The sequence below is a fragment of the Chrysoperla carnea genome, chromosome 2 (assembly GCF_905475395.1).
Source record: "Chrysoperla carnea chromosome 2, inChrCarn1.1, whole genome shotgun sequence".
In the NCBI taxonomy this organism is placed as follows: Eukaryota; Metazoa; Arthropoda; class Insecta; order Neuroptera; family Chrysopidae; genus Chrysoperla; species Chrysoperla carnea.
The window spans coordinates 2,679,697-2,690,507 of NC_058338.1; positions in this window are offsets into that span (position 1 = coordinate 2,679,697).

Sequence of the window (10,811 nt, forward strand, 5' to 3'; positions counted from 1 at the left end):
CCTCATATGAGCCCGTAAAATCTTGGAGTTTTATCCGATAGAATCAAAATTACTTGCGCGTTAATTTTAGTACACCCTTTAACATTTAAAAGTATATTATTTGGAATTATTTCAGATAATTGTTTTTGTTGAGTTTGTTAAATTTATTTTATTGAATATTTGTTTAAATAAAAGATAAAATAACTGATGGAGTTAATTATTTTAATATTCTGTATATCAAATAAACAAGTTCAATAAATCAAAGAGCATAATACTTTTTAAATCAGAGTTTTGAAGTCAAAATATCTTATTCTTACTTCTTATTCTTTTTCTATTAATTAATTTTCATATTCTCGATTTGCTTACGAGAAAATTTGCCATGTTTGCCTAGAAGCATTTTCTTTGAAATTATGTAATGTTCAGTTACTTTAGGCAGTGGTGGAAACAAGAAAATACGGCGTCTCAATTCTATGGAACCGCTGAAAATCGTAAATCCAAGATCTGGTATAGACTCGTGACCTTTTGTAGCAAAGCGCCCTACTTTCCTTTATAGATAATCTACCTCTGAGCTGATGTCTTGAGAACCGTTAATCGAAGATTGGTTTCAGGATGCACAATAGCTCTTTTTTATTCTCTCCTTTCAGAAAATTATCAATCTGATTCGATAAATTTGAACTAAATTATAAAATTTAGGTTGTTGACCCCATTCTATAAAAATTACGTAATTTAAAATAAAAAAACAAACTAATTACCGGAAAAGAAATTAAATTTTACAGCTTAAAATGTATCGAATTTTAATAATAATAAAAACGCCATAGTTAATTGTATTACAGTTCCCCGTCAAATGTCACTGACAGAACGAATAAATTAAAAATTATGTGTGTGTTTCGTTTTTTCGTTAAGTTGAATTTATTATTTTTAAGGTCAGGGCGTTATGCCAAAATTACATAGGTGTGTTGTTAACATATATTAAGGAAGTTCACTCATCACAATCGAAGTTAAAAATATAATTTCTTAGATCGGTATCTAATTTGAAAAGTGGGTCGGGATTACAATCTGGTCATTAGTGAGCCTCCTTCAAGTATACTACGGGTGAATGTATATGTGACTGACACTACATTTGACCCAAAATCTGTTTATTTTGTGTCATATTATGAATACAATATTATTAACAAAATGTAAATGTGACTGACAGACACTACATGCAAAAGGAAGTTTCGTTCGAGAATGTTTTCTAGGCTACGAATGCTTCTTTTGTGCGGGGTTTGTGATTTTAAAATGTTTCTGGAGCTAAATTACAAAAAACAAATTATTGGAAAATGGTAAAATTAACCAACTCAGTATTCTCGAATCAAATTTATTAGAAAAGTAAATTCAGAACAAAACGTGACTGACACTATCGTCACTTTTCGTCGCGATTTTTTTTGAATTTTCTATGGTAATTTGGAGCAAAACGTCACGAAAATCTAGCTCGTCCATCAATTAGCCAAATATTTTCTAAGCAATTGCCTGAAATTAATCCAAGAACTCGCTTTTCGTATTGAATTTGATTGAGGTTACTAAAGTATTTTCTTTAGTATTTCCTGAAATCTCAATATGAGAGGATTCTGTGCCAGAATTATCTCGAGAACTACTTATCTTGCCGTTATATGAGCTGAATTTTTGTGTCTTTATGGTATTTTTACCCTATATGATCAAAAACGGAGATAACAAAAATTTTGTGGATGTCTTGGTACCTTTCTTTTTAATTGTGGATGAACCCTAGGTTAAATTAATAAATTAATTGTAGTTTTTTTTGGAAAACTTTGACAGTTTCAAATGTTATACGTAAAATCATTTAATTTTTCAGATATTTTCATCAAAATATCTTGAGAATTTTAAGTAACAAATCATTTCTGCTTCTTTAATAAGAGCAGAATTACAAAAAATATGTTTCACCTTCGGTATGAGGCCGTGAATACCACGCGATGAAGCATAGATTATTGATGATGGAGTGACAGTGGTACAGAACTGCCCACTGAACTGTATCAAATTATGATTTTTAATTGCCAATTATGTTTGATCATAATTTAATACAGTTCAGTGACAATTTCTGTATCACAGATTACATGGTATCATTTATATTTGGTTACTTCTGTTCAAACTTCAGCCAAAACATTCTTTGAATATATTCCAATTTTGCACGCACGTATTTAACATATTGAGCTTAAACTACCTTAATATTTTTCGTAACAAAGTAAAAAAACTACAGAAAATATTTCCTTTTGTCAAATTAATAAATAAATTTTAATTATTTAAAATAAAAAAACGTGAATATTTCCAATTTTTTTTTTCTGGCATAGAAATAAATAACATAATAATATCTTTCTATAAATATGTACAGTCGAAATCGTTTTTAAATACATTGAAGGCATAATAATTTCGCCATTGTAACCGATAGTCGTAATAAAAGCAATATCATTTTCGTCGTTCTAACAGATTTTCACTATAATTATATAAATACAAAACGTTGATTCCATTATAAAATTTAGAGAGAGTATTGAAAATTTGTGATATAATGAAATTATACTCATTTAATGAAAAACCCATAATATTTTTCGATGATACTATTATGTACCTTTTAAAAATGGTCATATTTTGGTTCCCCGTTCTTCGTCATCCCCCTCCCACCAACCCTGCTCTTATCTCATCATTGAGTTGAATCTATGTTTTCAAATATCTATTATATGAGTGTTGAAAATGTGGATATTTGATAATACGGGTTGTATGTTTTTTACATTGAATATACACTTTTATAAGAAAAGTAGGAATGCATGTTTATGCTATCATAATTATAAGTTTTAAAGTGTGTTTGTTTTTTTTTTTTTGTTTTTTTATACAAACAAAATCCAAAAATAACATTTACCGTCATTACAAGGTTGAGCCGAGTTTAGGCAAAATGTTTTCTGGATTTCTACAACTTTCTTTTCAAACCCAATAGAGAGATCCTGTAAAATATCGGATAAACTCTACTTTTTTTTCTGTGTTTTCTTGCAAATAACATAACGACCACAACAAATTTTGGTTCTAAATGCTTTTTTGCTTCTACTTGGAACTAAATTCTAATGTTTTAAAAAAAATGATAGACAGTCATGGGGACTGTCGATAGAACAGAAAACTTAATACTTTGAAATAACTAACATGTGTAATCCCTCGAAATTATCAAACTAAAGTTCGTTTAGATCAAATTAGAACGGTGCAATTTTATTAACTAAACTTGTAACAAAATATATTACTCTATTTTCTATGTACATTTGTAAAAAATACAACCTGTAAATATTGATAAAATATTATGAATTATTTTACAGTACTGTTGAAAATGATTGGAATCGATCCATTAGTTATGTTTCAAAATTATAATTGACACACTCAGAGGTTGTAGCCTGCGGCTGGACTATGTTTAATTAATAAAATTTATATATATCGTTATGTTTATTACATTTAAACTATATGAAATTAACACATTTAGTATTCATCAATAAAACGATAATATATCTATACCTACCTTTAGGGGGAATAAATATATTGGGTTTATTACAAAAATATATTACCTGTTACAAAAATTTTATTCGATCATCGATCAATGATAAAACTGATATAACCGATGACGAAAACGAGCTAAAAAGAATTATATTTCGAGAAACAAGGATTTAACAACTTTTATTCACTTCCAAATATAGTCGAGTCGTTTTTTTTTTCACTCGTCAGCACTCGTGTTATGAGCATTATGCTCACGCCGGATTTAAAACATAAATAACTTTTGAAAATATGTTCCTTATCGTACGTTATAACTTGTTTGCTCGTTGGGAGGTAAAACCAAGTCACACTGAGTATTTTTTGACAGAAGAAAAAAGCACAAAATAATCTAACAAGTGCATAATCAATCATTCAAACCAGCGAAAAAATTAAAAGCAAATCTGAGTAAAAAAAGTAAGCGCTACATTTATAATATACGAAGATACGATAGGAACATAGTTCCAGCCGGGTGTCCCACGACACTTCTCGTTGTTGTTGTTTTTTAAATGAAAATGCTCTTTTTCCGTAAATTACTTTTGAAACGTACTGTAATTAATACTAAATATAATTTACTCTTATTATATACCTATACCAAACAACATAACCTAAAAACCCACACAAAAAAACCATAAAACACCCATTTTAATAATAATTTTTCGTTGGTTCGAAATGTAAATGTGATGGTCTGATGGTCTGATGGTCGATATAAATCGATGGATATGGTCAATAAATAACATTTTCAATCATATTATATCTACTTACTTTTATGGTCAAAATATTACGCATTGAGTAGAATTTTATGGTTTTTAATTTAATATTTATTTGTATTAATTTTATAAATATATAATATTTATAAATTAATAATGATGAACCATTTTTGAATTTAATAATATATACAGGATGTTTTTTTTAACTTGACATATGCTTGCAACTCGATAAATAAATTTACCCGAGGAAAATCAATTCAAACGAAAAATGATAGTTTCAAAGATACACATCTTATATCGAATTCGATCTTAGTTTTTAGGCTCAATTAAAAGCTCACTCTGATTCATAGCTGGTAAAAATTAGACGAACACTTTAAATTAGAAAGTTGTTCTTTTTGTTCGAAAAGTTGTTTTTTTTGTTCGAAAAAAACTTTAATTGGAAAATTTGTTTCGACGTGTGCCTAGATTTTGCAAAAACAATAATACGAAATAACAATTTTGATACCAAAAATCAATTTTGGGTAAAACTTTTCAGTCCGTTTTCAGTCCGTTTTTAACAAAAAATGATACTTTTTTTGAACAACTTTCTAATTTAAAGTGTCCATCTTTCGCTTACCAGTTTACCAGTAGCTTCTCATTATTTCTGAAAGCTTAAGTGCGTGGGATGTGCGTCTACAGAAACAACATTTACGCTAGAAGCATTTTTATCGATAAAAGTTATTTTTTTGAGTTTCATGCATACGAAAACTTAAAAATCATCCTGTATTTATTAACAGGAATAATATTAAATTTTATAATCACTACTACTTCCAATTCATATCGGGATTATTATGCATCGAGAGTTTTTATTGTCAGTTTATATGTAATCTGGTAGTTTTAGTTTGCTGATAATGCATTGTGCGGGTAATTATTGGTGAAAATTATTATAGGGGAGAATAGCCCATATAATTGCATCACTTAACTTTAAAAAGCCTGTACAGTGCATTAACCTGATTGATTTTTTTAAAAAAATGTATACATAACGATAAAGTATTGATTTGCGTATACGTTCCCGAGGGAAAATAGAACGAGAGATGTCGTTATACACGCGGTAGGGACTATGTTCTTTTCGTAAACTATAAAAGTTCTGCCTACTTTTTATTTACAATATATTGTTCTGATAATTTCTACTTTTTCTTTGTACTGTACGAATTAATTGTAATATTAGTTTAAAAAATACATACTTTTGATTTAGTAGTCAACCCAATATGTGTGATATTACCTTCATTTGGCTTGATCAAGATATTTAAGCATGATATAACATAAAATTTCCTTGCATTTACTTAAAATTATCTCTGTTATCTTTAACTTCTGATAGCTCACTTTCACAACTCTTTTTTTTATGAAAAAACATAAAATTGTGACAAAAAATACAAATTGACTAATTTAAAAATTATTTTTGCATATACTCAAAATTTATGGCAAGCTGAATAGATGGAAAAAGTTTTAGTTTCCTACGTAAAAATGGTCGGTTTTTGGTGTCGACTTTTTTTCCCAACCAGTAAACAAATCAGAACGATTACGTGCGATAAGCAACATATTTCCAAAAACTCCTATATTTCAATAATAAATTATTTTCGGACAATATGTTTATATAAAAACTTTTTTTGCTTATTTAAGCAAGACTTAACAAGCATCCAAAATAATGTTGTACAATTTTGAAACACTTTGTAGAATGATTATGAATCGATTAACATTAACAACCTTAATAAATAGGACTATTATTAAATTATACAAAACACCAAATCAAATCTAATAAATTTTATTAAAAATAAATATAAAAAAAATCATTATAATAACAATTTAAACACTCCAACTTTTATTATTTATTTTTTTAATATCAATAAATCCACAGATCCCTGCGAGTGTTGGTTTTCATTCATTGTTGTGTTCAATAAAACAATCCACTAAAATAATAAATAAATATAAATAAAAATTAAAAAAAAAGGAGTGAAAACCAAAAACCAACAATTGACTGAGTTAATTGTTTAAATAACCCGTATAGAAAGTGTTGAATGTTAGTGCTACCATTATCTGATATGGGGGGATGGATGTTTGTTACGCAATCACGCCAGAACGGCTGAACGGCTGAACGGGTCTGGATGAAATTCGGCACAGAGATAAATTATACACTCGGGAATAGCACGTTGGCAACTCCTTGGCTTTTTATCCCCGTAAAATGTTTGGTTACCGTGGGATAGATTGGTTTTAATTTTTCATTGAGAGAAAAGTTTAGGGTTCAGAAATTGACATAGGCAAATTTTTATTCCGCAAAAATGCACGGTTCCTATGGGATAGCCTACAGGAATTGTGTTTTTTAAAGAGTTTTCAAAATCTCTTTTAATCACGGGTAACACCACTCTCTTTTAACCGCGGGTAACACTTCGGGACGCAGATTTATTTATTTTCAATTTACGCCCTCATGAGCAAACAATGTTGTTTACCATAAAATGTTTCAAAACAAAAGTTGTGTTTAATTTTTATGAGGAACATTTTTTATATTGATACTTTTTTTTGATCTATCTCGTATGGTCAACAAGATGGGTCCTACGAACCCAAGACTCAATTTATCTATATTGTTCATTTCCGAACTCCACCTCACTAATTACGTCTTTCGCACGCTATAAAAATTTCAGCTTAATATCTCTTTTCGTTATTGATTTTATGAACTTCTATTTTGTCGGTAGCATCAATATTTTTACGTGTTACAAACTTAGGACTAAACTTAATATACCTTGATGTATATTTCATATACACAGGGTATAAAAAACATACAAACAATTTCACAAATTGTATTTAATATTTATATTTATTGTGTAGGAATTGCGGAACAATTATTTTTCAAACCACTGAACCAACAACACCGAATGAGCTTTGGAACGTTTGAATGTCAATATTCATATAATTTACGACTCTAATTCACTCAAACATGTTTATATAGAGTCAAATGTTTTGTATTTACAATTTTACAAAAAAAATAGTCAAGTCCTGTGAAAGCCAATTATTATTGAACCTACTGTTTTTAAATTGTGTATTTTTATATGAAACAAGTTACGATGAATGCGGCCTTTAGCTTTCTGACCCACAGGTTGACTCATAGATCCTTAATAAGTCGGGCACAACGGGCTTTTATGTTTTCAAAAGTTTATCAAGATAGCTAAGTAGTTGTTGTTTTTAATTTCAACCGACTAGTTTTGGAGAAATTTATGAAAACATGTAATCCATCTATCGTTTTCCCATAAAACCAATGTTTAATATGCCTAATTTTGTAGCCATTTATTTATTTAAATAGTCGAGTAACCCCCCACCTCCCTAAAATTTTCAGAATTGCTTTAAACTTAGCCCCATTTCATGGAAAAAAATCAAGCTTTTCATTTAAAAATTGCCTTGGTGTTCGTACATCCTTAAGGATGTATGAGCATGACAACAATGTTTGATTTAAAGGCTCAAAATTTGTTTATAGGTAGACTTTTACTCAAAGAATATGTAGTTAAAATTTCAGCTTAGGTAACCGGGCAAATTTTTAAGAAAAAAGTCATTAAAAATCGATATAAAATACATTGGCTCTTATGGAGGAATCTCAAAGAACGACATATTTTGGAAGTTTTTGATAATTTTCATTTGGAATGAATGAAAACAAATTAAAAAAAAAAACTTTTTAATAGAAAGTAAACATATTAGCAATGAATTAGAAAAGAAAAAAACTAAGTGTCACCGTCCATATAAGGGATGTAAGAGCAGGGTAGATTAAGGGTTGAAATTATTTTTATCTTATTTTCAACTTTGATGATGAATTTTCTTATAACTTCATGAATGTAGACGAAAAATAAGAATAAAATTTTTCGATATGTGTCTTGGTTTTCGAAATATCGAAAGCTAAATAATTAAACAAAATTTTCAATTTTCGATATTTTGAAAATTAAGCCAGATATCGAAAAATTTTATTCTTACTTTTCGTCTTATATCGTCAAGTAATAATATAAATTTATCATTAAAATTGAAAATATCTATTTTTAAATTTGTGCCCCCACTACCATGCTCATACATCCTTAATACATTAAAAGTTTGATTTTTGAGCTGAAAACCAACAACTTTATATCATCTAATTATAGTCCAATCCAGTTATTATTGAAATTGTTTATATGGGTAAAAATTGTTGATGGTCGACCATGACGAGAGACCATAAAATAAATGGTTTTTTTATTGATATTTTATTTTAATATTAAATTAATCAATAAAACATTAATTATTATTTTAATGTAATTATTATTATATTTTAATAGTTATATAAAATGAATTTTATATTAAATAATATAAAATATTAATAATATTATTAAAAATTCAAATATTATTATTATTAAAAATTCATATCATTCAAAATTATTTTATTTCTATATTTATATGTAAAGGTATCTTGAAACTTTTGGCAGTGTTCCAGTGGTAGAAAATGATATTAATGCGGGTGTACCGCAGGGATCTATTCTTGGGCCTGTATATACATATATACATCTTTTATAATACTACAGACGTACAGAGTGTACCAAACGTTACAATTGGTATTCACGCTCATGATAGTAACTTTTGTTTTGAGATAAGCTTCATAAATTTAAATACCAAGACAATTGTGGATAAAAACCTTACTTTTTTTTATATGAGGTTGGACTAAGTCTAAATCAATTCTAAAGACCCAAGACTTAATTGATCTATGTTGCTTATTTACGAAATAAGCCTCACTTTTTACGTCCTTAGCACGCTATAAAAATTTCAACTTGATATCTCTTTTCGTTTTTTAGTTATCATGTTAACAGACGGACAGACATACAGACCGACAAACATCCGGAAATGGACTAATTGGGTGATTTTATGAATATTTATACCAAAATTTTGTTGATAGCATCAATATTTTAACTGTTAAAAACTTGGGACTTAACTTAGTATACCTTGATATTTACATATACATGGTATAATGTACTACATATACTGTTTATAAGCCATATCGTTAGCCAGTAATATTATATGAATTAAAAAGAATTCTTATGAACGTTCTTATGTGTAAAACAAAAAGAGATTGTATATGTGTATACATGAATGAAAACAGCCGGTCAGACTCATCACTTGAAGTTGCAAATACAGTCAAACCTGGATAAGCGTGAGTTCAAGGGAGCACAATCTCATTCTCGCTTATAGAAGTTTCTCAACTAACTCGAGTTTCTCGCTAATGCAGGTACATGGGTTGCGTTTCTCTCTTATAGAGGTACGCAGCAATAACAAGTCCCAGCAAGTACGAAAGTAGTAAATATGTAGTATGATTGTAGCTATAGTTCCTCCTAAATAATATAAATAAATAAAGCTCGACTGTCGCTTATGGAGGTATAGATAAGTAGCAGTCTCACTTACGGAGCTCCATGAGGGAAAAACGACTCTCTCTTACAGAGGTTTCTGTTTTTTGCTAATAGAGGTTTTGGGAGCTTAAAATGGCTGGTCTTCGCTATTTATCTCGCTTATAGAGATCTCACTTACCCAGGTTTGACTGCATACAAAAAAATCACACACAGTTACACATAACCATAAAACACTTCTTTATGTTATACATAAGAACGTTCATAATAACTTGCTTCATATATTTCATATGGCTAACGAAATAGCTTACAATCAGTATTCATGGTTTAAAAAGTGTTCTGAAAAGCTTAAATGTATATTCATAGAGAAAATTGAAAAATATATCGAGTACAAAATAACAAATTGATTATTAACTTTTCACTGCATATTTTATGCAGTTGAATTCTTTGATTCGTTTTTAATTGATACATATTTTTTTTATTTTTACTTTTTTCAGATTCTAAACCATTAAAACATTTATCTTCTAGAATGAATAAATAAATGATTAATAAAAAATAAAAATTGTACATGGATACTATACTGAAGTAGTCGATTTAGTAGTCGATGTACCCCAAGTCAAATTAATTCATATCCTGGGAGAAATATAATTTAAATACCCATTTAAAAAAAATAACTAGCTATGGATAGACGGGATAGACAGACGAGCAGAGACTTTTATTATTATTAAGATAAATAAATATTCCCTAAAGGATAACAGTAACATTTAAAATAGTTACATATACGGATTGTATTCTTCAACACTGAATATACAAATTGGCTTACGTTATAACAACAGGACTTAACCAAATAGTAGATAACGTTAAAATAATGGGATATTATTCCGTCAGCATTCGCGATATGAGCATTTTGCTCACGCTTAACTTAATAGTGTTATATAATTCTATCTTCATTTAATTTTATCTATGAAATTTTCAGATTTTTTCAATTTGTCTAAAGTTATTAAAAATTTTTTTTTTCAAGTCTTTCAGAAATTGTGTGAATTTCATGGGGGTTTAATTTTACTGTAGTAACATTGAATGTGTTTATTTTGGTGTTAACTTGCTCTAAGAACAAAGTTTAGTACGCAAATACATCGAAGAAAACGAAGAAAAAACGGAGCAGACATTTTAATTGAGTACTTTTTATTTTTTT